The following is a 27,709-nucleotide window of genomic DNA, read 5'->3' on the forward strand; positions in this document are numbered from 1 at the left end:
TACAACTGAACTATGATAAGTGTACCATTATAAAGTTGGATGGTTTTCAGAGATTGTGTGAGGGGTTGAGGGTAGCTGATGGGTGGGACTAAAATTAAAAATATTAAAATGTGACTAATGTAAAATATACTGTGTCCCTAATATGTTTATTGTATGTATAAGCTAGAAGTAGAAGCCTAAGTATTGATGTCCATTCATTTACTCCAATTAGGGGAGGGGTGGTAGGGTTAAGGGAAAATAATACAATGGAATGTTTGTAAAAAAAAAAATGTATGGGGGATTGGAAATGATAGAGACAGTTACATTGAAAGGACACACAATCTATCTGCAGTATTAAAGCTGATCTACCCCTAAAAATAACTAAATAGATGGTCATGAAGGAGAGGACACAATGAAAGGAGGAGAGGAGACTATTAAAGGAGATTTCTGAAGAATGTTGACCACTAGACCAGACCTGCCTGTGGGTCACATAGACCTGGGAGAGTTTGTCATTAAATGTATAACAAAGGATGTCACAAATCTGCATTTACTGTTGGAGCCAGACTGGGAAACCTGCATGTTTGGTTACTTCGGTGTGCCTCTTTTTTTAACTGTATGACGGGTGTGTTCTTTATAACGTTCCAATTCTTCAAGTATACCTGTATGGCTCCATAGCTCAGTGGTTAGAGCACTGGTCTTGTAAACCAGGGGTCGTGAGTTCAATTCTCACTGGGGCCTCGATTTTGACTCTACCCTCTGTGACATTCATCTGAAACTTGACAAAGGGTGGGAGTTTCCATTTGCCAATTCTGTCCTGGGCTCCCCATCATGATTTAAAAAGTGCTGAAACTAGAGACAGGAGTAGCAGAGGTCATGTAATCCAGTGATGCACGTTGAAAGAATAACAACATTAACTTGAACTTTTCCTTATATTAACTGTAACTCAGTAAAAACGTTTCAATTGTTGCGTGTTGCATATATTTTTTTTGTTGTTCAGTATAGTAAATAATGGCTACTTCTGAGAAAGTATTAAAACTTCTTAAGGCGAGGGGGCAGTATTCTGAATTTCTGCCTGACTGACGTGCCCAAAGTAAACTGCCTGTTATTCAGGCCCAGAAGCTAGGAAATGCATATAATTGATAGAATTTGATGGAAAACACTTTGAATTTTCTAAACGGTTAAAATAATGTTTGTGAGTATAACTGAATTCATATGGCAGGCGAAAACCCAAGGAAAATCCATCCAGAAATCGTTTGATTTTTTGGCGCTAAGAAACCTTTCCAATGCAAGTCTATGGGTCTGTATATAAAAATTCCTCCCAGATTGCTGTACCTATGGATTCCACTAGATGTCAACAGTCTTTATACAGGGTTTCAGGCTTGTTTGTTGAAATACGAACAAGTAATAGTAGTTTTTCCCAAGGGAGCTCAACAGGAAAAGTAGGCTTTTGGCGCCCGTGAATGAGGGTGCGCTCTTCGTTATTTTCCTTTCCTATTGAACACCGTTCTTTCTGTCTGGAGTATTATCCTTTATTTACAAATTAGGGTACCTGAGGATTGAATAGAACATTGTTTGACTTGTATGAACAAAGTTTACCGGTAGCTTTTTGGATTCCTTTGTATGCATGTTGAAGGAGTGGATTACTGAAATCAATGGCGCCAACTAAACTAACTTTTTGGAAATAAAGAAGGACTTTATCAAACAAAACAAGCATTCGTTGTGTAGCTGGGACCCTTGGGATTGAAAACAGAGGAAGATCTTAAAAGGTAAGTGATTTATTTCATCGCTATTTGCGATTCTGTGAAGCCTGTGCTGGTTTAAAAAATATTTTGATGTGGGGCGCTGTCCTCAGATAATCACAGGGTATGCTTCCGCCGTAAAGCCTTTTTGAAATCTGGCAACGCATTTGGATTAACAAGAAGTTAAGCTTTTAAATGATATTAGACACTTGTATCTTCGTGAATGTTTAATATTATGACTTTGTATTTGAATTTGGCGCTCTCCAATTTCACTGGATGTTGTCGGAAGAGGGAATTACTGTCAAGAGGAGTGAAACAAGATTGTCCACTGTCGACATATCTCTTTATTATGGCCATCGAAATGTTAGCTATTAAAATCAGATGCAACAATAAAATCAAGGGGATAGAAATCCGGGGCTTAAAAACAAAGGTGTCATTGTACGCTGAGGACTCATGCTTTCTTTTAAAACCACCATTTGGATCGCTGCACAGCCTCATAGACAATCTAGATCATTTCTCTAACCTCTCTGGAATACAACTGAACTATGATAAGTGTACCATTATAAAGTTGGATGGTTTTCAGAGATTGGTGTGAGGGGTTGAGGGTAGCTGATGGGTGGGACTAAAATTAAAAATATTAAAATGTGACTAATGTAAAATATACTGTGTCCCTAATATGTTTATTGTATGTATAAGCTAGAAGTAGAAGCCTAAGTATTGATGTCCATTCATTTACTCCAATTAGGGGAGGGGTGGTAGGGTTAAGGGAAAATAATACAATGGAATGTTTGTAAAAAAAAATGTATGGGGGATTGGAAATGATAGAGACAGTTACATTGAAAGGACACACAATCTATCTGCAGTATTAAAGCTGATCTACCCCTAAAAATAACTAAATAGATGGTCATGAAGGAGAGGACACAATGAAAGGAGGAGAGGAGACTATTAAAGGAGATTTCTGAAGAATGTTGACCACTAGACCAGACCTGCCTGTGGGTCACATAGACCTGGGAGAGTTTGTCATTAAATGTATAACAAAGGATGTCACAAATCTGCATTTACTGTAGGAGCCAGACTGGGAAACCTGCATGTTTGGTTACTTGGTGTGCCTCTTTTTTTAACTGTATGACGGGTGTGTTCTTTATAACGTTCCAATTCTTCAAGTATACCTGTATGGCTCCATAGCTCAGTGGTTAGAGCACTGGTCTTGTAAACCAGGGGTCGTGAGTTCAATTCTCACTGGGGCCTCGATTTTGACTCTACCCTCTGTGACATTCATCTGAAACTTGACAAAGGGTGGGAGTTTCCATTTGCCAATTCTGTCCTGGGCTCCCCATCATGATTTAAAAAGTGCTGAAACTAGAGACAGGAGTAGCAGAGGTCATGTAATCCAGTGATGCACGTTGAAAGAATAACAACATTAACTTGAACTTTTCCTTATATTAACTGTAACTCAGTAAAAACGTTTCAATTGTTGCGTGTTGCATATATTTTTTTGTTGTTCAGTATAGTAAATAATGGCTACTTCTGAGAAAGTATTAAAACTTCTTAAGGCGAGGGGCAGTATTCTGAATTTCTGCCTGACTGACGTGCCCAAAGTAAACTGCCTGTTATTCAGGCCCAGAAGCTAGGAAATGCATATAATTGATAGAATTTGATGGAAAACACTTTGAATTTTCTAAACGGTTAAAATAATGTTTGTGAGTATAACTGAATTCATATGGCAGGCGAAAACCCAAGGAAAATCCATCCAGAAATCGTTTGATTTTTTGGCGCTAAGAAACCTTTCCAATGCAAGTCTATGGGTCTGTATATAAAAATTCCTCCCAGATTGCTGTACCTATGGATTCCACTAGATGTCAACAGTCTTTATACAGGGTTTCAGGCTTGTTTGTTGAAATACGAACAAGTAATAGTAGTTTTTCCCAAGGGAGCTCAACAGGAAAAGTAGGCTTTTGGCGCCCGTGAATGAGGGTGCGCTCTTCGTTATTTTCCTTTCCTATTGAACACCGTTCTTTCTGTCTGGAGTATTATCCTTTATTTACAAATTAGGGTACCTGAGGATTGAATAGAACATTGTTTGACTTGTATGAACAAAGTTTACCGGTAGCTTTTTGGATTCCTTTGTATGCATGTTGAAGGAGTGGATTACTGAAATCAATGGCGCCAACTAAACTAACTTTTTTGGAAATAAAGAAGGACTTTATCAAACAAAACAAGCATTCGTTGTGTAGCTGGGACCCTTGGGATTGAAAACAGAGGAAGATCTTAAAAGGTAAGTGATTTATTTCATCGCTATTTGCGATTCTGTGAAGCCTGTGCTGGTTTAAAAAATATTTTGATGTGGGGCGCTGTCCTCAGATAATCACAGGGTATGCTTCCGCCGTAAAGCCTTTTTGAAATCTGGCAACGCATTTGGATTAACAAGAAGTTAAGCTTTTAAATGATATTAGACACTTGTATCTTCGTGAATGTTTAATATTATGACTTTGTATTTGAATTTGGCGCTCTCCAATTTCACTGGATGTTGTCGGAAGAGGGAATTACTGTCAAGAGGAGTGAAACAAGATTGTCCACTGTCGACATATCTCTTTATTATGGCCATCGAAATGTTAGCTATTAAAATCAGATGCAACAATAAAATCAAGGGGATAGAAATCCGGGGCTTAAAAACAAAGGTGTCATTGTACGCTGAGGACTCATGCTTTCTTTTAAAACCACCATTTGGATCGCTGCACAGCCTCATAGACAATCTAGATCATTTCTCTAACCTCTCTGGAATACAACTGAACTATGATAAGTGTACCATTATAAAGTTGGATGGTTTTCAGAGATTGGTGTGAGGGGTTGAGGGTAGCTGATGGGTGGGACTAAAATTAAAAATATTAAAATGTGACTAATGTAAAATATACTGTGTCCCTAATATGTTTATTGTATGTATAAGCTAGAAGTAGAAGCCTAAGTATTGATGTCCATTCATTTACTCCAATTAGGGGAGGGGTGGTAGGGTTAAGGGAAAATAATACAATGGAATGTTTGTAAAAAAAAATGTATGGGGGATTGGAAATGATAGAGACAGTTACATTGAAAGGACACACAATCTATCTGCAGTATTAAAGCTGATCTACCCCTAAAAATAACTAAATAGATGGTCATGAAGGAGAGGACACAATGAAAGGAGGAGAGGAGACTATTAAAGGAGATTTCTGAAGAATGTTGACCACTAGACCAGACCTGCCTGTGGGTCACATAGACCTGGGAGAGTTTGTCATTAAATGTATAACAAAGGATGTCACAAATCTGCATTTACTGTTGGAGCCAGACTGGGAAACCTGCATGTTTGGTTACTTTGGTGGGCCTCTTTTTTTAACTGTATGACGGGTGTGTTCTTTATAACGTTCCAATTCTTCAAGTATACCTGTATGGCTCCATAGCTCAGTGGTTAGAGCACTGGTCTTGTAAACCAGGGGTCGTGAGTTCAATTCTCACTGGGGCCTCGATTTTGACTCTACCCTCTGTGACATTCATCTGAAACTTGACAAAGGGTGGGAGTTTCCATTTGCCAATTCTGTCCTGGGCTCCCCATCATGATTTAAAAAGTGCTGAAACTAGAGACAGGAGTAGCAGAGGTCATGTAATCCAGTGATGCACGTTGAAAGAATAACAACATTAACTTGAACTTTTCCTTATATTAACTGTAACTCAGTAAAAACGTTTCAATTGTTGCGTGTTGCATATATTTTTGTTGTTGTTCAGTATAGTAAATAATGGCTACTTCTGAGAAAGTATTAAAACTTCTTAAGGCGAGGGGGCAGTATTCTGAATTTCTGCCTGACTGACGTGCCCAAAGTAAACTGCCTGTTATTCAGGCCCAGAAGCTAGGAAATGCATATAATTGATAGAATTTGATGGAAAACACTTTGAATTTTCTAAACGGTTAAAATAATGTTTGTGAGTATAACTGAATTCATATGGCAGGCGAAAACCCAAGGAAAATCCATCCAGAAATCGTTTGATTTTTTGGCGCTAAGAAACCTTTCCAATGCAAGTCTATGGGTCTGTATATAAAAATTCCTCCCAGATTGCTGTACCTATGGATTCCACTAGATGTCAACAGTCTTTATACAGGGTTTCAGGCTTGTTTGTTGAAATACGAACAAGTAATAGTAGTTTTTCCCAAGGGAGCTCAACAGGAAAAGTAGGCTTTTGGCGCCCGTGAATGAGGGTGCGCTCTTCGTTATTTTCCTTTCCTATTGAACACCGTTCTTTCTGTCTGGAGTATTATCCTTTATTTACAAATTAGGGTACCTGAGGATTGAATAGAACATTGTTTGACTTGTATGAACAAAGTTTACCGGTAGCTTTTTGGATTCCTTTGTATGCATGTTGAAGGAGTGGATTACTGAAATCAATGGCGCCAACTAAACTAACTTTTTTGGAAATAAAGAAGGACTTTATCAAACAAAACAAGCATTCGTTGTGTAGCTGGGACCCTTGGGATTGAAAACAGAGGAAGATCTTAAAAGGTAAGTGATTTATTTCATCGCTATTTGCGATTCTGTGAAGCCTGTGCTGGTTTAAAAAATATTTTGATGTGGGGCGCTGTCCTCAGATAATCACAGGGTATGCTTCCGCCGTAAAGCCTTTTTGAAATCTGGCAACGCATTTGGATTAACAAGAAGTTAAGCTTTTAAATGATATTAGACACTTGTATCTTCGTGAATGTTTAATATTATGACTTTGTATTTGAATTTGGCGCTCTCCAATTTCACTGGATGTTGTCGGAAGAGGGAATTACTGTCAAGAGGAGTGAAACAAGATTGTCCACTGTCGACATATCTCTTTATTATGGCCATCGAAATGTTAGCTATTAAAATCAGATGCAACAATAAAATCAAGGGGATAGAAATCCGGGGCTTAAAAACAAAGGTGTCATTGTACGCTGAGGACTCATGCTTTCTTTTAAAACCACCATTTGGATCGCTGCACAGCCTCATAGACAATCTAGATCATTTCTCTAACCTCTCTGGAATACAACTGAACTATGATAAGTGTACCATTATAAAGTTGGATGGTTTTCAGAGATTGGTGTGAGGGGTTGAGGGTAGCTGATGGGTGGGACTAAAATTAAAAATATTAAAATGTGACTAATGTAAAATATACTGTGTCCCTAATATGTTTATTGTATGTATAAGCTAGAAGTAGAAGCCTAAGTATTGATGTCCATTCATTTACTCCAATTAGGGGAGGGGTGGTAGGGTTAAGGGAAAATAATACAATGGAATGTTTGTAAAAAAAAATGTATGGGGGATTGGAAATGATAGAGACAGTTACATTGAAAGGACACACAATCTATCTGCAGTATTAAAGCTGATCTACCCCTAAAAATAACTAAATAGATGGTCATGAAGGAGAGGACACAATGAAAGGAGGAGAGGAGACTATTAAAGGAGATTTCTGAAGAATGTTGACCACTAGACCAGACCTGCCTGTGGGTCACATAGACCTGGGAGAGTTTGTCATTAAATGTATAACAAAGGATGTCACAAATCTGCATTTACTGTAGGAGCCAGACTGGGAAACCTGCATGTTTGGTTACTTTGGTGTGCCTCTTTTTTTAACTGTATGACGGGTGTGTTCTTTATAACGTTCCAATTCTTCAAGTATACCTGTATGGCTCCATAGCTCAGTGGTTAGAGCACTGGTCTTGTAAACCAGGGGTCGTGAGTTCAATTCTCACTGGGGCCTCGATTTTGACTCTACCCTCTGTGACATTCATCTGAAACTTGACAAAGGGTGGGAGTTTCCATTTGCCAATTCTGTCCTGGGCTCCCCATCATGATTTAAAAAGTGCTGAAACTAGAGACAGGAGTAGCAGAGGTCATGTAATCCAGTGATGCACGTTGAAAGAATAACAACATTAACTTGAACTTTTCCTTATATTAACTGTAACTCAGTAAAAACGTTTCAATTGTTGCGTGTTGCATATATTTTTGTTGTTGTTCAGTATAGTAAATAATGGCTACTTCTGAGAAAGTATTAAAACTTCTTAAGGCGAGGGGCAGTATTCTGAATTTCTGCCTGACTGACGTGCCCAAAGTAAACTGCCTGTTATTCAGGCCCAGAAGCTAGGAAATGCATATAATTGATAGAATTTGATGGAAAACACTTTGAATTTTCTAAACGGTTAAAATAATGTTTGTGAGTATAACTGAATTCATATGGCAGGCGAAAACCCAAGGAAAATCCATCCAGAAATCGTTTGATTTTTTGGCGCTAAGAAACCTTTCCAATGCAAGTCTATGGGTCTGTATATAAAAATTCCTCCCAGATTGCTGTACCTATGGATTCCACTAGATGTCAACAGTCTTTATACAGGGTTTCAGGCTTGTTTGTTGAAATACGAACAAGTAATAGTAGTTTTTCCCAAGGGAGCTCAACAGGAAAAGTAGGCTTTTGGCGCCCGTGAATGAGGGTGCGCTCTTCGTTATTTTCCTTTCCTATTGAACACCGTTCTTTCTGTCTGGAGTATTATCCTTTATTTACAAATTAGGGTACCTGAGGATTGAATAGAACATTGTTTGACTTGTATGAACAAAGTTTACCGGTAGCTTTTTGGATTCCTTTGTATGCATGTTGAAGGAGTGGATTACTGAAATCAATGGCGCCAACTAAACTAACTTTTTGGAAATAAAGAAGGACTTTATCAAACAAAACAAGCATTCGTTGTGTAGCTGGGACCCTTGGGATTGAAAACAGAGGAAGATCTTAAAAGGTAAGTGATTTATTTCATCGCTATTTGCGATTCTGTGAAGCCTGTGCTGGTTTAAAAAATATTTTGATGTGGGGCGCTGTCCTCAGATAATCACAGGGTATGCTTCCGCCGTAAAGCCTTTTTGAAATCTGGCAACGCATTTGGATTAACAAGAAGTTAAGCTTTTAAATGATATTAGACACTTGTATCTTCGTGAATGTTTAATATTATGACTTTGTATTTGAATTTGGCGCTCTCCAATTTCACTGGATGTTGTCGGAAGAGGGAATTACTGTCAAGAGGAGTGAAACAAGATTGTCCACTGTCGACATATCTCTTTATTATGGCCATCGAAATGTTAGCTATTAAAATCAGATGCAACAATAAAATCAAGGGGATAGAAATCCGGGGCTTAAAAACAAAGGTGTCATTGTACGCTGAGGACTCATGCTTTCTTTTAAAACCACCATTTGGATCGCTGCACAGCCTCATAGACAATCTAGATCATTTCTCTAACCTCTCTGGAATACAACTGAACTATGATAAGTGTACCATTATAAAGTTGGATGGTTTTCAGAGATTGGTGTGAGGGGTTGAGGGTAGCTGATGGGTGGGACTAAAATTAAAAATATTAAAATGTGACTAATGTAAAATATACTGTGTCCCTAATATGTTTATTGTATGTATAAGCTAGAAGTAGAAGCCTAAGTATTGATGTCCATTCATTTACTCCAATTAGGGGAGGGGTGGTAGGGTTAAGGGAAAATAATACAATGGAATGTTTGTAAAAAAAAATGTATGGGGGATTGGAAATGATAGAGACAGTTACATTGAAAGGACACACAATCTATCTGCAGTATTAAAGCTGATCTACCCCTAAAAATAACTAAATAGATGGTCATGAAGGAGAGGACACAATGAAAGGAGGAGAGGAGACTATTAAAGGAGATTTCTGAAGAATGTTGACCACTAGACCAGACCTGCCTGTGGGTCACATAGACCTGGGAGAGTTTGTCATTAAATGTATAACAACGGATGTCACAAATCTGCATTTACTGTAGGAGCCAGACTGGGAAACCTGCATGTTTGGTTACTTTGGTGTGCCTCTTTTTTTAACTGTATGACGGGTGTGTTCTTTATAACGTTCCAATTCTTCAAGTATACCTGTATGGCTCCATAGCTCAGTGGTTAGAGCACTGGTCTTGTAAACCAGGGGTCGTGAGTTCAATTCTCACTGGGGCCTCGATTTTGACTCTACCCTCTGTGACATTCATCTGAAACTTGACAAAGGGTGGGAGTTTCCATTTGCCAATTCTGTCCTGGGCTCCCCATCATGATTTAAAAAGTGCTGAAACTAGAGACAGGAGTAGCAGAGGTCATGTAATCCAGTGATGCACGTTGAAAGAATAACAACATTAACTTGAACTTTTCCTTATATTAACTGTAACTCAGTAAAAACGTTTCAATTGTTGCGTGTTGCATATATTTTTGTTGTTGTTCAGTATAGTAAATAATGGCTACTTCTGAGAAAGTATTAAAACTTCTTAAGGCGAGGGGGCAGTATTCTGAATTTCTGCCTGACTGACGTGCCCAAAGTAAACTGCCTGTTATTCAGGCCCAGAAGCTAGGAAATGCATATAATTGATAGAATTTGATGGAAAACACTTTGAATTTTCTAAACGGTTAAAATAATGTTTGTGAGTATAACTGAATTCATATGGCAGGCGAAAACCCAAGGAAAATCCATCCAGAAATCGTTTGATTTTTTGGCGCTAAGAAACCTTTCCAATGCAAGTCTATGGGTCTGTATATAAAAATTCCTCCCAGATTGCTGTACCTATGGATTCCACTAGATGTCAACAGTCTTTATACAGGGTTTCAGGCTTGTTTGTTGAAATACGAACAAGTAATAGTAGTTTTTCCCAAGGGAGCTCAACAGGAAAAGTAGGCTTTTGGCGCCCGTGAATGAGGGTGCGCTCTTCGTTATTTTCCTTTCCTATTGAACACCGTTCTTTCTGTCTGGAGTATTATCCTTTATTTACAAATTAGGGTACCTGAGGATTGAATAGAACATTGTTTGACTTGTATGAACAAAGTTTACCGGTAGCTTTTTGGATTCCTTTGTATGCATGTTGAAGGAGTGGATTACTGAAATCAATGGCGCCAACTAAACTAACTTTTTTGGAAATAAAGAAGGACTTTATCAAACAAAACAAGCATTCGTTGTGTAGCTGGGACCCTTGGGATTGAAAACAGAGGAAGATCTTAAAAGGTAAGTGATTTATTTCATCGCTATTTGCGATTCTGCTGTGAAGCCTGTGCTGGTTTAAAAAATATTTTGATGTGGGGCGCTGTCCTCAGATAATCACAGGGTATGCTTCCGCCGTAAAGCCTTTTTGAAATCTGGCAACGCATTTGGATTAACAAGAAGTTAAGCTTTTAAATGATATTAGACACTTGTATCTTCGTGAATGTTTAATATTATGACTTTGTATTTGAATTTGGCGCTCTCCAATTTCACTGGATGTTGTCGGAAGAGGGAATTACTGTCAAGAGGAGTGAAACAAGATTGTCCACTGTCGACATATCTCTTTATTATGGCCATCGAAATGTTAGCTATTAAAATCAGATGCAACAATAAAATCAAGGGGATAGAAATCCGGGGCTTAAAAACAAAGGTGTCATTGTACGCTGAGGACTCATGCTTTCTTTTAAAACCACCATTTGGATCGCTGCACAGCCTCATAGACAATCTAGATCATTTCTCTAACCTCTCTGGAATACAACTGAACTATGATAAGTGTACCATTATAAAGTTGGATGGTTTTCAGAGATTGGTGTGAGGGGTTGAGGGTAGCTGATGGGTGGGACTAAAATTAAAAATATTAAAATGTGACTAATGTAAAATATACTGTGTCCCTAATATGTTTATTGTATGTATAAGCTAGAAGTAGAAGCCTAAGTATTGATGTCCATTCATTTACTCCAATTAGGGGAGGGGTGGTAGGGTTAAGGGAAAATAATACAATGGAATGTTTGTAAAAAAAAATGTATGGGGGATTGGAAATGATAGAGACAGTTACATTGAAAGGACACACAATCTATCTGCAGTATTAAAGCTGATCTACCCCTAAAAATAACTAAATAGATGGTCATGAAGGAGAGGACACAATGAAAGGAGGAGAGGAGACTATTAAAGGAGATTTCTGAAGAATGTTGACCACTAGACCAGACCTGCCTGTGGGTCACATAGACCTGGGAGAGTTTGTCATTAAATGTATAACAACGGATGTCACAAATCTGCATTTACTGTAGGAGCCAGACTGGGAAACCTGCATGTTTGGTTACTTCGGTGTGCCTCTTTTTTTAACTGTATGACGGGTGTGTTCTTTATAACGTTCCAATTCTTCAAGTATACCTGTATGGCTCCATAGCTCAGTGGTTAGAGCACTGGTCTTGTAAACCAGGGGTCGTGAGTTCAATTCTCACTGGGGCCTCGATTTTGACTCTACCCTCTGTGACATTCATCTGAAACTTGACAAAGGGTGGGAGTTTCCATTTGCCAATTCTGTCCTGGGCTCCCCATCATGATTTAAAAAGTGCTGAAACTAGAGACAGGAGTAGCAGAGGTCATGTAATCCAGTGATGCACGTTGAAAGAATAACAACATTAACTTGAACTTTTCCTTATATTAACTGTAACTCAGTAAAAACGTTTCAATTGTTGCGTGTTGCATATATTTTTGTTGTTGTTCAGTATAGTAAATAATGGCTACTTCTGAGAAAGTATTAAAACTTCTTAAGGCGAGGGGCAGTATTCTGAATTTCTGCCTGACTGACGTGCCCAAAGTAAACTGCCTGTTATTCAGGCCCAGAAGCTAGGAAATGCATATAATTGATAGAATTTGATGGAAAACACTTTGAATTTTCTAAACGGTTAAAATAATGTTTGTGAGTATAACTGAATTCATATGGCAGGCGAAAACCCAAGGAAAATCCATCCAGAAATCGTTTGATTTTTTGGCGCTAAGAAACCTTTCCAATGCAAGTCTATGGGTCTGTATATAAAAATTCCTCCCAGATTGCTGTACCTATGGATTCCACTAGATGTCAACAGTCTTTATACAGGGTTTCAGGCTTGTTTGTTGAAATACGAACAAGTAATAGTAGTTTTTCCCAAGGGAGCTCAACAGGAAAAGTAGGCTTTTGGCGCCCGTGAATGAGGGTGCGCTCTTCGTTATTTTCCTTTCCTATTGAACACCGTTCTTTCTGTCTGGAGTATTATCCTTTATTTACAAATTAGGGTACCTGAGGATTGAATAGAACATTGTTTGACTTGTATGAACAAAGTTTACCGGTAGCTTTTTGGATTCCTTTGTATGCATGTTGAAGGAGTGGATTACTGAAATCAATGGCGCCAACTAAACTAACTTTTTTGGAAATAAAGAAGGACTTTATCAAACAAAACAAGCATTCGTTGTGTAGCTGGGACCCTTGGGATTGAAAACAGAGGAAGATCTTAAAAGGTAAGTGATTTATTTCATCGCTATTTGCGATTCTGTGAAGCCTGTGCTGGTTTAAAAAATATTTTGATGTGGGGCGCTGTCCTCAGATAATCACAGGGTATGCTTCCGCCGTAAAGCCTTTTTGAAATCTGGCAACGCATTTGGATTAACAAGAAGTTAAGCTTTTAAATGATATTAGACACTTGTATCTTCGTGAATGTTTAATATTATGACTTTGTATTTGAATTTGGCGCTCTCCAATTTCACTGGATGTTGTCGGAAGAGGGAATTACTGTCAAGAGGAGTGAAACAAGATTGTCCACTGTCGACATATCTCTTTATTATGGCCATCGAAATGTTAGCTATTAAAATCAGATGCAACAATAAAATCAAGGGGATAGAAATCCGGGGCTTAAAAACAAAGGTGTCATTGTACGCTGAGGACTCATGCTTTCTTTTAAAACCACCATTTGGATCGCTGCACAGCCTCATAGACAATCTAGATCATTTCTCTAACCTCTCTGGAATACAACTGAACTATGATAAGTGTACCATTATAAAGTTGGATGGTTTTCAGAGATTGGTGTGAGGGGTTGAGGGTAGCTGATGGGTGGGACTAAAATTAAAAATATTAAAATGTGACTAATGTAAAATATACTGTGTCCCTAATATGTTTATTGTATGTATAAGCTAGAAGTAGAAGCCTAAGTATTGATGTCCATTCATTTACTCCAATTAGGGGAGGGGTGGTAGGGTTAAGGGAAAATAATACAATGGAATGTTTGTAAAAAAAATGTATGGGGGATTGGAAATGATAGAGACAGTTACATTGAAAGGACACACAATCTATCTGCAGTATTAAAGCTGATCTACCCCTAAAAATAACTAAATAGATGGTCATGAAGGAGAGGACACAATGAAAGGAGGAGAGGAGACTATTAAAGGAGATTTCTGAAGAATGTTGACCACTAGACCAGACCTGCCTGTGGGTCACATAGACCTGGGAGAGTTTGTCATTAAATGTATAACAAAGGATGTCACAAATCTGCATTTACTGTTGGAGCCAGACTGGGAAACCTGCATGTTTGGTTACTTTGGTGGGCCTCTTTTTTTAACTGTATGACGGGTGTGTTCTTTATAACGTTCCAATTCTTCAAGTATACCTGTATGGCTCCATAGCTCAGTGGTTAGAGCACTGGTCTTGTAAACCAGGGGTCGTGAGTTCAATTCTCACTGGGGCCTCGATTTTGACTCTACCCTCTGTGACATTCATCTGAAACTTGACAAAGGGTGGGAGTTTCCATTTGCCAATTCTGTCCTGGGCTCCCCATCATGATTTAAAAAGTGCTGAAACTAGAGACAGGAGTAGCAGAGGTCATGTAATCCAGTGATGCACGTTGAAAGAATAACAACATTAACTTGAACTTTTCCTTATATTAACTGTAACTCAGTAAAAACGTTTCAATTGTTGCGTGTTGCATATATTTTTTTGTTGTTCAGTATAGTAAATAATGGCTACTTCTGAGAAAGTATTAAAACTTCTTAAGGCGAGGGGGCAGTATTCTGAATTTCTGCCTGACTGACGTGCCCAAAGTAAACTGCCTGTTATTCAGGCCCAGAAGCTAGGAAATGCATATAATTGATAGAATTTGATGGAAAACACTTTGAATTTTCTAAACGGTTAAAATAATGTTTGTGAGTATAACTGAATTCATATGGCAGGCGAAAACCCAAGGAAAATCCATCCAGAAATCGTTTGATTTTTGGCGCTAAGAAACCTTTCCAATGCAAGTCTATGGGTCTGTATATAAAAATTCCTCCCAGATTGCTGTACCTATGGATTCCACTAGATGTCAACAGTCTTTATACAGGGTTTCAGGCTTGTTTGTTGAAATACGAACAAGTAATAGTAGTTTTTCCCAAGGGAGCTCAACAGGAAAAGTAGGCTTTTGGCGCCCGTGAATGAGGGTGCGCTCTTCGTTATTTTCCTTTCCTATTGAACACCGTTCTTTCTGTCTGGAGTATTATCCTTTATTTACAAATTAGGGTACCTGAGGATTGAATAGAACATTGTTTGACTTGTATGAACAAAGTTTACCGGTAGCTTTTTGGATTCCTTTGTATGCATGTTGAAGGAGTGGATTACTGAAATCAATGGCGCCAACTAAACTAACTTTTTGGAAATAAAGAAGGACTTTATCAAACAAAACAAGCATTCGTTGTGTAGCTGGGACCCTTGGGATTGAAAACAGAGGAAGATCTTAAAAGGTAAGTGATTTATTTCATCGCTATTTGCGATTCTGTGAAGCCTGTGCTGGTTTAAAAAATATTTTGATGTGGGGCGCTGTCCTCAGATAATCACAGGGTATGCTTCCGCCGTAAAGCCTTTTTGAAATCTGGCAACGCATTTGGATTAACAAGAAGTTAAGCTTTTAAATGATATTAGACACTTGTATCTTCGTGAATGTTTAATATTATGACTTTGTATTTGAATTTGGCGCTCTCCAATTTCACTGGATGTTGTCGGAAGAGGGAATTACTGTCAAGAGGAGTGAAACAAGATTGTCCACTGTCGACATATCTCTTTATTATGGCCATCGAAATGTTAGCTATTAAAATCAGATGCAACAATAAAATCAAGGGGATAGAAATCCGGGGCTTAAAAACAAAGGTGTCATTGTACGCTGAGGACTCATGCTTTCTTTTAAAACCACCATTTGGATCGCTGCACAGCCTCATAGACAATCTAGATCATTTCTCTAACCTCTCTGGAATACAACTGAACTATGATAAGTGTACCATTATAAAGTTGGATGGTTTTCAGAGATTGGTGTGAGGGTTGAGGGTAGCTGATGGGTGGGACTAAAATTAAAAATATTAAAATGTGACTAATGTAAAATATACTGTGTCCCTAATATGTTTATTGTATGTATAAGCTAGAAGTAGAAGCCTAAGTATTGATGTCCATTCATTTACTCCAATTAGGGGAGGGGTGGTAGGGTTAAGGGAAAATAATACAATGGAATGTTTGTAAAAAAAAATGTATGGGGGATTGGAAATGATAGAGACAGTTACATTGAAAGGACACACAATCTATCTGCAGTATTAAAGCTGATCTACCCCTAAAAATAACTAAATAGATGGTCATGAAGGAGAGGACACAATGAAAGGAGGAGAGGAGACTATTAAAGGAGATTTCTGAAGAATGTTGACCACTAGACCAGACCTGCCTGTGGGTCACATAGACCTGGGAGAGTTTGTCATTAAATGTATAACAAAGGATGTCACAAATCTGCATTTACTGTAGGAGCCAGACTGGGAAACCTGCATGTTTGGTTACTTGGTGTGCCTCTTTTTTTAACTGTATGACGGGTGTGTTCTTTATAACGTTCCAATTCTTCAAGTATACCTGTATGGCTCCATAGCTCAGTGGTTAGAGCACTGGTCTTGTAAACCAGGGGTCGTGAGTTCAATTCTCACTGGGGCCTCGATTTTGACTCTACCCTCTGTGACATTCATCTGAAACTTGACAAAGGGTGGGAGTTTCCATTTGCCAATTCTGTCCTGGGCTCCCCATCATGATTTAAAAAGTGCTGAAACTAGAGACAGGAGTAGCAGAGGTCATGTAATCCAGTGATGCACGTTGAAAGAATAACAACATTAACTTGAACTTTTCCTTATATTAACTGTAACTCAGTAAAAACGTTTCAATTGTTGCGTGTTGCATATATTTTTTTGTTGTTCAGTATAGTAAATAATGGCTACTTCTGAGAAAGTATTAAAACTTCTTAAGGCGAGGGGGCAGTATTCTGAATTTCTGCCTGACTGACGTGCCCAAAGTAAACTGCCTGTTATTCAGGCCCAGAAGCTAGGAAATGCATATAATTGATAGAATTTGATGGAAAACACTTTGAATTTTCTAAACGGTTAAAATAATGTTTGTGAGTATAACTGAATTCATATGGCAGGCGAAAACCCAAGGAAAATCCATCCAGAAATCGTTTGATTTTTTGGCGCTAAGAAACCTTTCCAATGCAAGTCTATGGGTCTGTATATAAAAATTCCTCCCAGATTGCTGTACCTATGGATTCCACTAGATGTCAACAGTCTTTATACAGGGTTTCAGGCTTGTTTGTTGAAATACGAACAAGTAATAGTAGTTTTTCCCAAGGGAGCTCAACAGGAAAAGTAGGCTTTTGGCGCCCGTGAATGAGGGTGCGCTCTTCGTTATTTTCCTTTCCTATTGAACACCGTTCTTTCTGTCTGGAGTATTATCCTTTATTTACAAATTAGGGTACCTGAGGATTGAATAGAACATTGTTTGACTTGTATGAACAAAGTTTACCGGTAGCTTTTTGGATTCCTTTGTATGCATGTTGAAGGAGTGGATTACTGAAATCAATGGCGCCAACTAAACTAACTTTTTGGAAATAAAGAAGGACTTTATCAAACAAAACAAGCATTCGTTGTGTAGCTGGGACCCTTGGGATTGAAAACAGAGGAAGATCTTAAAAGGTAAGTGATTTATTTCATCGCTATTTGCGATTCTGTGAAGCCTGTGCTGGTTTAAAAAATATTTTGATGTGGGGCGCTGTCCTCAGATAATCACAGGGTATGCTTCCGCCGTAAAGCCTTTTTGAAATCTGGCAACGCATTTGGATTAACAAGAAGTTAAGCTTTTAAATGATATTAGACACTTGTATCTTCGTGAATGTTTAATATTATGACTTTGTATTTGAATTTGGCGCTCTCCAATTTCACTGGATGTTGTCGGAAGAGGGAATTACTGTCAAGAGGAGTGAAACAAGATTGTCCACTGTCGACATATCTCTTTATTATGGCCATCGAAATGTTAGCTATTAAAATCAGATGCAACAATAAAATCAAGGGGATAGAAATCCGGGGCTTAAAAACAAAGGTGTCATTGTACGCTGAGGACTCATGCTTTCTTTTAAAACCACCATTTGGATCGCTGCACAGCCTCATAGACAATCTAGATCATTTCTCTAACCTCTCTGGAATACAACTGAACTATGATAAGTGTACCATTATAAAGTTGGATGGTTTTCAGAGATTGGTGTGAGGGGTTGAGGGTAGCTGATGGGTGGGACTAAAATTAAAAATATAAAAATGTGACTAATGTAAAATATACTGTGTCCCTAATATGTTTATTGTATGTATAAGCTAGAAGTAGAAGCCTAAGTATTGATGTCCATTCATTTACTCCAATTAGGGGAGGGGTGGTAGGGTTAAGGGAAAATAATACAATGGAATGTTTGTAAAAAAAAATGTATGGGGGATTGGAAATGATAGAGACAGTTACATTGAAAGGACACACAATCTATCTGCAGTATTAAAGCTGATCTACCCCTAAAAATAACTAAATAGATGGTCATGAAGGAGAGGACACAATGAAAGGAGGAGAGGAGACTATTAAAGGAGATTTCTGAAGAATGTTGACCACTAGACCAGACCTGCCTGTGGGTCACATAGACCTGGGAGAGTTTGTCATTAAATGTATAACAAAGGATGTCACAAATCTGCATTTACTGTTGGAGCCAGACTGGGAAACCTGCATGTTTGGTTACTTTGTGTGCCTCTTTTTTTAACTGTATGACGGGTGTGTTCTTTATAACGTTCCAATTCTTCAAGTATACCTGTATGGCTCCATAGCTCAGTGGTTAGAGCACTGGTCTTGTAAACCAGGGGTCGTGAGTTCAATTCTCACTGGGGCCTCGATTTTGACTCTACCCTCTGTGACATTCATCTGAAACTTGACAAAGGGTGGGAGTTTCCATTTGCCAATTCTGTCCTGGGCTCCCCATCATGATTTAAAAAGTGCTGAAACTAGAGACAGGAGTAGCAGAGGTCATGTAATCCAGTGATGCACGTTGAAAGAATAACAACATTAACTTGAACTTTTCCTTATATTAACTGTAACTCAGTAAAAACGTTTCAATTGTTGCGTGTTGCATATATTTTTGTTGTTGTTCAGTATAGTAAATAATGGCTACTTCTGAGAAAGTATTAAAACTTCTTAAGGCGGGGGCAGTATTCTGAATTTCTGCCTGACTGACGTGCCCAAAGTAAACTGCCTGTTATTCAGGCCCAGAAGCTAGGAAATGCATATAATTGATAGAATTTGATGGAAAACACTTTGAATTTTCTAAACGGTTAAAATAATGTTTGTGAGTATAACTGAATTCATATGGCAGGCGAAAACCCAAGGAAAATCCATCCAGAAATCGTTTGATTTTTGGCGCTAAGAAACCTTTCCAATGCAAGTCTATGGGTCTGTATATAAAAATTCCTCCCAGATTGCTGTACCTATGGATTCCACTAGATGTCAACAGTCTTTATACAGGGTTTCAGGCTTGTTTGTTGAAATACGAACAAGTAATAGTAGTTTTTCCCAAGGGAGCTCAACAGGAAAAGTAGGCTTTTGGCGCCCGTGAATGAGGGTGCGCTCTTCGTTATTTTCCTTTCCTATTGAACACCGTTCTTTCTGTCTGGAGTATTATCCTTTATTTACAAATTAGGGTACCTGAGGATTGAATAGAACATTGTTTGACTTGTATGAACAAAGTTTACCGGTAGCTTTTTGGATTCCTTTGTATGCATGTTGAAGGAGTGGATTACTGAAATCAATGGCGCCAACTAAACTAACTTTTTTGGAAATAAAGAAGGACTTTATCAAACAAAACAAGCATTCGTTGTGTAGCTGGGACCCTTGGGATTGAAAACAGAGGAAGATCTTAAAAGGTAAGTGATTTATTTCATCGCTATTTGCGATTCTGTGAAGCCTGTGCTGGTTTAAAAAATATTTTGATGTGGGGCGCTGTCCTCAGATAATCACAGGGTATGCTTCCGCCGTAAAGCCTTTTTGAAATCTGGCAACGCATTTGGATTAACAAGAAGTTAAGCTTTTAAATGATATTAGACACTTGTATCTTCGTGAATGTTTAATATTATGACTTTGTATTTGAATTTGGCGCTCTCCAATTTCACTGGATGTTGTCGGAAGAGGGAATTACTGTCAAGAGGAGTGAAACAAGATTGTCCACTGTCGACATATCTCTTTATTATGGCCATCGAAATGTTAGCTATTAAAATCAGATGCAACAATAAAATCAAGGGGATAGAAATCCGGGGCTTAAAAACAAAGGTGTCATTGTACGCTGAGGACTCATGCTTTCTTTTAAAACCACCATTTGGATCGCTGCACAGCCTCATAGACAATCTAGATCATTTCTCTAACCTCTCTGGAATACAACTGAACTATGATAAGTGTACCATTATAAAGTTGGATGGTTTTCAGAGATTGGTGTGAGGGGTTGAGGGTAGCTGATGGGTGGGACTAAAATTAAAAATATTAAAATGTGACTAATGTAAAATATACTGTGTCCCTAATATGTTTATTGTATGTATAAGCTAGAAGTAGAAGCCTAAGTATTGATGTCCATTCATTTACTCCAATTAGGGGAGGGGTGGTAGGGTTAAGGGAAAATAATACAATGGAATGTTTGTAAAAGAAAAATGTATGGGGGATTGGAAATGATAGAGACAGTTACATTGAAAGGACACACAATCTATCTGCAGTATTAAAGCTGATCTACCCCTAAAAATAACTAAATAGATGGTCATGAAGGAGAGGACACAATGAAAGGAGGAGAGGAGACTATTAAAGGAGATTTCTGAAGAATGTTGACCACTAGACCAGACCTGCCTGTGGGTCACATAGACCTGGGAGAGTTTGTCATTAAATGTATAACAAAGGATGTCACAAATCTGCATTTACTGTAGGAGCCAGACTGGGAAACCTGCATGTTTGGTTACTTTGGTGTGCCTCTTTTTTTAACTGTATGACGGGTGTGTTCTTTATAACGTTCCAATTCTTCAAGTATACCTGTATGGCTCCATAGCTCAGTGGTTAGAGCACTGGTCTTGTAAACCAGGGGTCGTGAGTTCAATTCTCACTGGGGCCTCGATTTTGACTCTACCCTCTGTGACATTCATCTGAAACTTGACAAAGGGTGGGAGTTTCCATTTGCCAATTCTGTCCTGGGCTCCCCATCATGATTTAAAAAGTGCTGAAACTAGAGACAGGAGTAGCAGAGGTCATGTAATCCAGTGATGCACGTTGAAAGAATAACAACATTAACTTGAACTTTTCCTTATATTAACTGTAACTCAGTAAAAACGTTTCAATTGTTGCGTGTTGCATATATTTTTTTGTTGTTCAGTATAGTAAATAATGGCTACTTCTGAGAAAGTATTAAAACTTCTTAAGGCGAGGGGGCAGTATTCTGAATTTCTGCCTGACTGACGTGCCCAAAGTAAACTGCCTGTTATTCAGGCCCAGAAGCTAGGAAATGCATATAATTGATAGAATTTGATGGAAAACACTTTGAATTTTCTAAACGGTTAAAATAATGTTTGTGAGTATAACTGAATTCATATGGCAGGCGAAAACCCAAGGAAAATCCATCCAGAAATCGTTTGATTTTTTGGCGCTAAGAAACCTTTCCAATGCAAGTCTATGGGTCTGTATATAAAAATTCCTCCCAGATTGCTGTACCTATGGATTCCACTAGATGTCAACAGTCTTTATACAGGGTTTCAGGCTTGTTTGTTGAAATACGAACAAGTAATAGTAGTTTTTCCCAAGGGAGCTCAACAGGAAAAGTAGGCTTTTGGCGCCCGTGAATGAGGGTGCGCTCTTCGTTATTTTCCTTTCCTATTGAACACCGTTCTTTCTGTCTGGAGTATTATCCTTTATTTACAAATTAGGGTACCTGAGGATTGAATAGAACATTGTTTGACTTGTATGAACAAAGTTTACCGGTAGCTTTTTGGATTCCTTTGTATGCATGTTGAAGGAGTGGATTACTGAAATCAATGGCGCCAACTAAACTAACTTTTTGGAAATAAAGAAGGACTTTATCAAACAAAACAAGCATTCGTTGTGTAGCTGGGACCCTTGGGATTGAAAACAGAGGAAGATCTTAAAAGGTAAGTGATTTATTTCATCGCTATTTGCGATTCTGTGAAGCCTGTGCTGGTTTAAAAAATATTTTGATGTGGGGCGCTGTCCTCAGATAATCACAGGGTATGCTTCCGCCGTAAAGCCTTTTTGAAATCTGGCAACGCATTTGGATTAACAAGAAGTTAAGCTTTTAAATGATATTAGACACTTGTATCTTCATGAATGTTTAATATTATGACTTTGTATTTGAATTTGGCGCTCTCCAATTTCACTGGATGTTGTCGGAAGAGGGAATTACTGTCAAGAGGAGTGAAACAAGATTGTCCACTGTCGACATATCTCTTTATTATGGCCATCGAAATGTTAGCTATTAAAATCAGATGCAACAATAAAATCAAGGGGATAGAAATCCGGGGCTTAAAAACAAAGGTGTCATTGTACGCTGAGGACTCATGCTTTCTTTTAAAACCACCATTTGGATCGCTGCACAGCCTCATAGACAATCTAGATCATTTCTCTAACCTCTCTGGAATACAACTGAACTATGATAAGTGTACCATTATAAAGTTGGATGGTTTTCAGAGATTGGTGTGAGGGGTTGAGGGTAGCTGATGGGTGGGACTAAAATTAAAAATATTAAAATGTGACTAATGTAAAATATACTGTGTCCCTAATATGTTTATTGTATGTATAAGCTAGAAGTAGAAGCCTAAGTATTGATGTCCATTCATTTACTCCAATTAGGGGAGGGGTGGTAGGGTTAAGGGAAAATAATACAATGGAATGTTTGTAAAAAAAAATGTATGGGGGATTGGAAATGATAGAGACAGTTACATTGAAAGGACACACAATCTATCTGCAGTATTAAAGCTGATCTACCCCTAAAAATAACTAAATAGATGGTCATGAAGGAGAGGACACAATGAAAGGAGGAGAGGAGACTATTAAAGGAGATTTCTGAAGAATGTTGACCACTAGACCAGACCTGCCTGTGGGTCACATAGACCTGGGAGAGTTTGTCATTAAATGTATAACAACGGATGTCACAAATCTGCATTTACTGTAGGAGCCAGACTGGGAAACCTGCATGTTTGGTTACTTCGGTGTGCCTCTTTTTTAACTGTATGACGGGTGTGTTCTTTATAACGTTCCAATTCTTCAAGTATACCTGTATGGCTCCATAGCTCAGTGGTTAGAGCACTGGTCTTGTAAACCAGGGGTCGTGAGTTCAATTCTCACTGGGGCCTCGATTTTGACTCTACCCTCTGTGACATTCATCTGAAACTTGACAAAGGGTGGGAGTTTCCATTTGCCAATTCTGTCCTGGGCTCCCCATCATGATTTAAAAAGTGCTGAAACTAGAGACAGGAGTAGCAGAGGTCATGTAATCCAGTGATGCACGTTGAAAGAATAACAACATTAACTTGAACTTTTCCTTATATTAACTGTAACTCAGTAAAAACGTTTCAATTGTTGCGTGTTGCATATATTTTTTTTGTTGTTCAGTATAGTAAATAATGGCTACTTCTGAGAAAGTATTAAAACTTCTTAAGGCGAGGGGGCAGTATTCTGAATTTCTGCCTGACTGACGTGCCCAAAGTAAACTGCCTGTTATTCAGGCCCAGAAGCTAGGAAATGCATATAATTGATAGAATTTGATGGAAAACACTTTGAATTTTCTAAACGGTTAAAATAATGTTTGTGAGTATAACTGAATTCATATGGCAGGCGAAAACCCAAGGAAAATCCATCCAGAAATCGTTTGATTTTTTGGCGCTAAGAAACCTTTCCAATGCAAGTCTATGGGTCTGTATATAAAAATTCCTCCCAGATTGCTGTACCTATGGATTCCACTAGATGTCAACAGTCTTTATACAGGGTTTCAGGCTTGTTTGTTGAAATACGAACAAGTAATAGTAGTTTTTCCCAAGGGAGCTCAACAGGAAAAGTAGGCTTTTGGCGCCCGTGAATGAGGGTGCGCTCTTCGTTATTTTCCTTTCCTATTGAACACCGTTCTTTCTGTCTGGAGTATTATCCTTTATTTACAAATTAGGGTACCTGAGGATTGAATAGAACATTGTTTGACTTGTATGAACAAAGTTTACCGGTAGCTTTTTGGATTCCTTTGTATGCATGTTGAAGGAGTGGATTACTGAAATCAATGGCGCCAACTAAACTAACTTTTTGGAAATAAAGAAGGACTTTATCAAACAAAACAAGCATTCGTTGTGTAGCTGGGACCCTTGGGATTGAAAACAGAGGAAGATCTTAAAAGGTAAGTGATTTATTTCATCGCTATTTGCGATTCTGTGAAGCCTGTGCTGGTTTAAAAAATATTTTGATGTGGGGCGCTGTCCTCAGATAATCACAGGGTATGCTTCCGCCGTAAAGCCTTTTTGAAATCTGGCAACGCATTTGGATTAACAAGAAGTTAAGCTTTTAAATGATATTAGACACTTGTATCTTCATGAATGTTTAATATTATGACTTTGTATTTGAATTTGGCGCTCTCCAATTTCACTGGATGTTGTCGGAAGAGGGAATTACTGTCAAGAGGAGTGAAACAAGATTGTCCACTGTCGACATATCTCTTTATTATGGCCATCGAAATGTTAGCTATTAAAATCAGATGCAACAATAAAATCAAGGGGATAGAAATCCGGGGCTTAAAAACAAAGGTGTCATTGTACGCTGAGGACTCATGCTTTCTTTTAAAACCACCATTTGGATCGCTGCACAGCCTCATAGACAATCTAGATCATTTCTCTAACCTCTCTGGAATACAACTGAACTATGATAAGTGTACCATTATAAAGTTGGATGGTTTTCAGAGATTGGTGTGAGGGGTTGAGGGTAGCTGATGGGTGGGACTAAAATTAAAAATATAAAATGTGACTAATGTAAAATATACTGTGTCCCTAATATGTTTATTGTATGTATAAGCTAGAAGTAGAAGCCTAAGTATTGATGTCCATTCATTTACTCCAATTAGGGGAGGGGTGGTAGGGTTAAGGGAAAATAATACAATGGAATGTTTGTAAAAAAAAAAATGTATGGGGGATTGGAAATGATAGAGACAGTTACATTGAAAGGACACACAATCTATCTGCAGTATTAAAGCTGATCTACCCCTAAAAATAACTAAATAGATGGTCATGAAGGAGAGGACACAATGAAAGGAGGAGAGGAGACTATTAAAGGAGATTTCTGAAGAATGTTGACCACTAGACCAGACCTGCCTGTGGGTCACATAGACCTGGGAGAGTTTGTCATTAAATGTATAACAACGGATGTCACAAATCTGCATTTACTGTAGGAGCCAGACTGGGAAACCTGCATGTTTGGTTACTTCGGTGTGCCTCTTTTTTTAACTGTATGACGGGTGTGTTCTTTATAACGTTCCAATTCTTCAAGTATACCTGTATGGCTCCATAGCTCAGTGGTTAGAGCACTGGTCTTGTAAACCAGGGGTCGTGAGTTCAATTCTCACTGGGGCCTCGATTTTGACTCTACCCTCTGTGACATTCATCTGAAACTTGACAAAGGGTGGGAGTTTCCATTTGCCAATTCTGTCCTGGGCTCCCCATCATGATTTAAAAAGTGCTGAAACTAGAGACAGGAGTAGCAGAGGTCATGTAATCCAGTGATGCACGTTGAAAGAATAACAACATTAACTTGAACTTTTCCTTATATTAACTGTAACTCAGTAAAAACGTTTCAATTGTTGCGTGTTGCATATATTTTTTTGTTGTTCAGTATAGTAAATAATGGCTACTTCTGAGAAAGTATTAAAACTTCTTAAGGCGAGGGGGCAGTATTCTGAATTTCTGCCTGACTGACGTGCCCAAAGTAAACTGCCTGTTATTCAGGCCCAGAAGCTAGGAAATGCATATAATTGATAGAATTTGATGGAAAACACTTTGAATTTTCTAAACGGTTAAAATAATGTTTGTGAGTATAACTGAATTCATATGGCAGGCGAAAACCCAAGGAAAATCCATCCAGAAATCGTTTGATTTTTTGGCGCTAAGAAACCTTTCCAATGCAAGTCTATGGGTCTGTATATAAAAATTCCTCCCAGATTGCTGTACCTATGGATTCCACTAGATGTCAACAGTCTTTATACAGGGTTTCAGGCTTGTTTGTTGAAATACGAACAAGTAATAGTAGTTTTTCCCAAGGGAGCTCAACAGGAAAAGTAGGCTTTTGGCGCCCGTGAATGAGGGTGCGCTCTTCGTTATTTTCCTTTCCTATTGAACACCGTTCTTTCTGTCTGGAGTATTATCCTTTATTTACAAATTAGGGTACCTGAGGATTGAATAGAACATTGTTTGACTTGTATGAACAAAGTTTACCGGTAGCTTTTTGGATTCCTTTGTATGCATGTTGAAGGAGTGGATTACTGAAATCAATGGCGCCAACTAAACTAACTTTTTGGAAATAAAGAAGGACTTTATCAAACAAAACAAGCATTCGTTGTGTAGCTGGGACCCTTGGGATTGAAAACAGAGGAAGATCTTAAAAGGTAAGTGATTTATTTCATCGCTATTTGCGATTCTGTGAAGCCTGTGCTGGTTTAAAAAATATTTTGATGTGGGGCGCTGTCCTCAGATAATCACAGGGTATGCTTCCGCCGTAAAGCCTTTTTGAAATCTGGCAACGCATTTGGATTAACAAGAAGTTAAGCTTTTAAATGATATTAGACACTTGTATCTTCATGAATGTTTAATATTATGACTTTGTATTTGAATTTGGCGCTCTCCAATTTCACTGGATGTTGTCGGAAGAGGGAATTACTGTCAAGAGGAGTGAAACAAGATTGTCCACTGTCGACATATCTCTTTATTATGGCCATCGAAATGTTAGCTATTAAAATCAGATGCAACAATAAAATCAAGGGGATAGAAATCCGGGGCTTAAAAACAAAGGTGTCATTGTACGCTGAGGACTCATGCTTTCTTTTAAAACCACCATTTGGATCGCTGCACAGCCTCATAGACAATCTAGATCATTTCTCTAACCTCTCTGGAATACAACTGAACTATGATAAGTGTACCATTATAAAGTTGGATGGTTTTCAGAGATTGGTGTGAGGGGTTGAGGGTAGCTGATGGGTGGGACTAAAATTAAAAATATAAAAATATGACTAATGTAAAATATACTGTGTCCCTAATATGTTTATTGTATGTATAAGCTAGAAGTAGAAGCCTAAGTATTGATGTCCATTCATTTACTCCAATTAGGGGAGGGGTGGTAGGGTTAAGGGAAAATAATACAATGGAATGTTTGTAAAAAAAAATGTATGGGGGATTGGAAATGATAGAGACAGTTACATTGAAAGGACACACAATCTATCTGCAGTATTAAAGCTGATCTACCCCTAAAAATAACTAAATAGATGGTCATGAAGGAGAGGACACAATGAAAGGAGGAGAGGAGACTATTAAAGGAGATTTCTGAAGAATGTTGACCACTAGACCAGACCTGCCTGTGGGTCACATAGACCTGGGAGAGTTTGTCATTAAATGTATAACAAAGGATGTCACAAATCTGCATTTACTGTAGGAGCCAGACTGGGAAACCTGCATGTTTGGTTACTTTGGTGTGCCTCTTTTTTTAACTGTATGACGGGTGTGTTCTTTATAACGTTCCAATTCTTCAAGTATACCTGTATGGCTCCATAGCTCAGTGGTTAGAGCACTGGTCTTGTAAACCAGGGGTCGTGAGTTCAATTCTCACTGGGGCCT

General features: G+C 38.4%; 13 non-coding genes across 13 annotated transcripts; all 13 read left to right on the forward strand.

The window, feature by feature from the left end:
• Window positions 1-644: 644 nt before the first annotated feature.
• trnat-ugu lies at window positions 645-717 on the forward strand. The gene has a single exon. It is a non-coding gene; the product is annotated as a tRNA-Thr (tRNA).
• A 2,176-nt stretch (window positions 718-2,893) lies between these two features.
• trnat-ugu lies at window positions 2,894-2,966 on the forward strand. The gene has a single exon. It is a non-coding gene; the product is annotated as a tRNA-Thr (tRNA).
• Window positions 2,967-5,142: 2,176 nt separating this feature from the next.
• Window positions 5,143-5,215, forward strand: trnat-ugu. Its single transcript has one exon. It is a non-coding gene; the product is annotated as a tRNA-Thr (tRNA).
• A 2,178-nt stretch (window positions 5,216-7,393) lies between these two features.
• On the forward strand, window positions 7,394-7,466 carry trnat-ugu. The gene has a single exon. It is a non-coding gene; the product is annotated as a tRNA-Thr (tRNA).
• Window positions 7,467-9,642: 2,176 nt separating this feature from the next.
• trnat-ugu lies at window positions 9,643-9,715 on the forward strand. Its single transcript has one exon. It is a non-coding gene; the product is annotated as a tRNA-Thr (tRNA).
• A 2,181-nt stretch (window positions 9,716-11,896) lies between these two features.
• trnat-ugu lies at window positions 11,897-11,969 on the forward strand. Its single transcript has one exon. It is a non-coding gene; the product is annotated as a tRNA-Thr (tRNA).
• A 2,176-nt stretch (window positions 11,970-14,145) lies between these two features.
• On the forward strand, window positions 14,146-14,218 carry trnat-ugu. The gene has a single exon. It is a non-coding gene; the product is annotated as a tRNA-Thr (tRNA).
• Window positions 14,219-16,391: 2,173 nt separating this feature from the next.
• Window positions 16,392-16,464, forward strand: trnat-ugu. The gene has a single exon. It is a non-coding gene; the product is annotated as a tRNA-Thr (tRNA).
• A 2,175-nt stretch (window positions 16,465-18,639) lies between these two features.
• On the forward strand, window positions 18,640-18,712 carry trnat-ugu. The gene has a single exon. It is a non-coding gene; the product is annotated as a tRNA-Thr (tRNA).
• Window positions 18,713-20,888: 2,176 nt separating this feature from the next.
• On the forward strand, window positions 20,889-20,961 carry trnat-ugu. Its single transcript has one exon. It is a non-coding gene; the product is annotated as a tRNA-Thr (tRNA).
• Window positions 20,962-23,136: 2,175 nt separating this feature from the next.
• On the forward strand, window positions 23,137-23,209 carry trnat-ugu. The gene has a single exon. It is a non-coding gene; the product is annotated as a tRNA-Thr (tRNA).
• A 2,178-nt stretch (window positions 23,210-25,387) lies between these two features.
• trnat-ugu lies at window positions 25,388-25,460 on the forward strand. Its single transcript has one exon. It is a non-coding gene; the product is annotated as a tRNA-Thr (tRNA).
• Window positions 25,461-27,636: 2,176 nt separating this feature from the next.
• trnat-ugu lies at window positions 27,637-27,709 on the forward strand. The gene has a single exon. It is a non-coding gene; the product is annotated as a tRNA-Thr (tRNA).

This window comes from Oncorhynchus gorbuscha, linkage group LG15 (assembly GCF_021184085.1).
Source record: "Oncorhynchus gorbuscha isolate QuinsamMale2020 ecotype Even-year linkage group LG15, OgorEven_v1.0, whole genome shotgun sequence".
NCBI classification, from domain to species: Eukaryota; Metazoa; Chordata; class Actinopteri; order Salmoniformes; family Salmonidae; genus Oncorhynchus; species Oncorhynchus gorbuscha.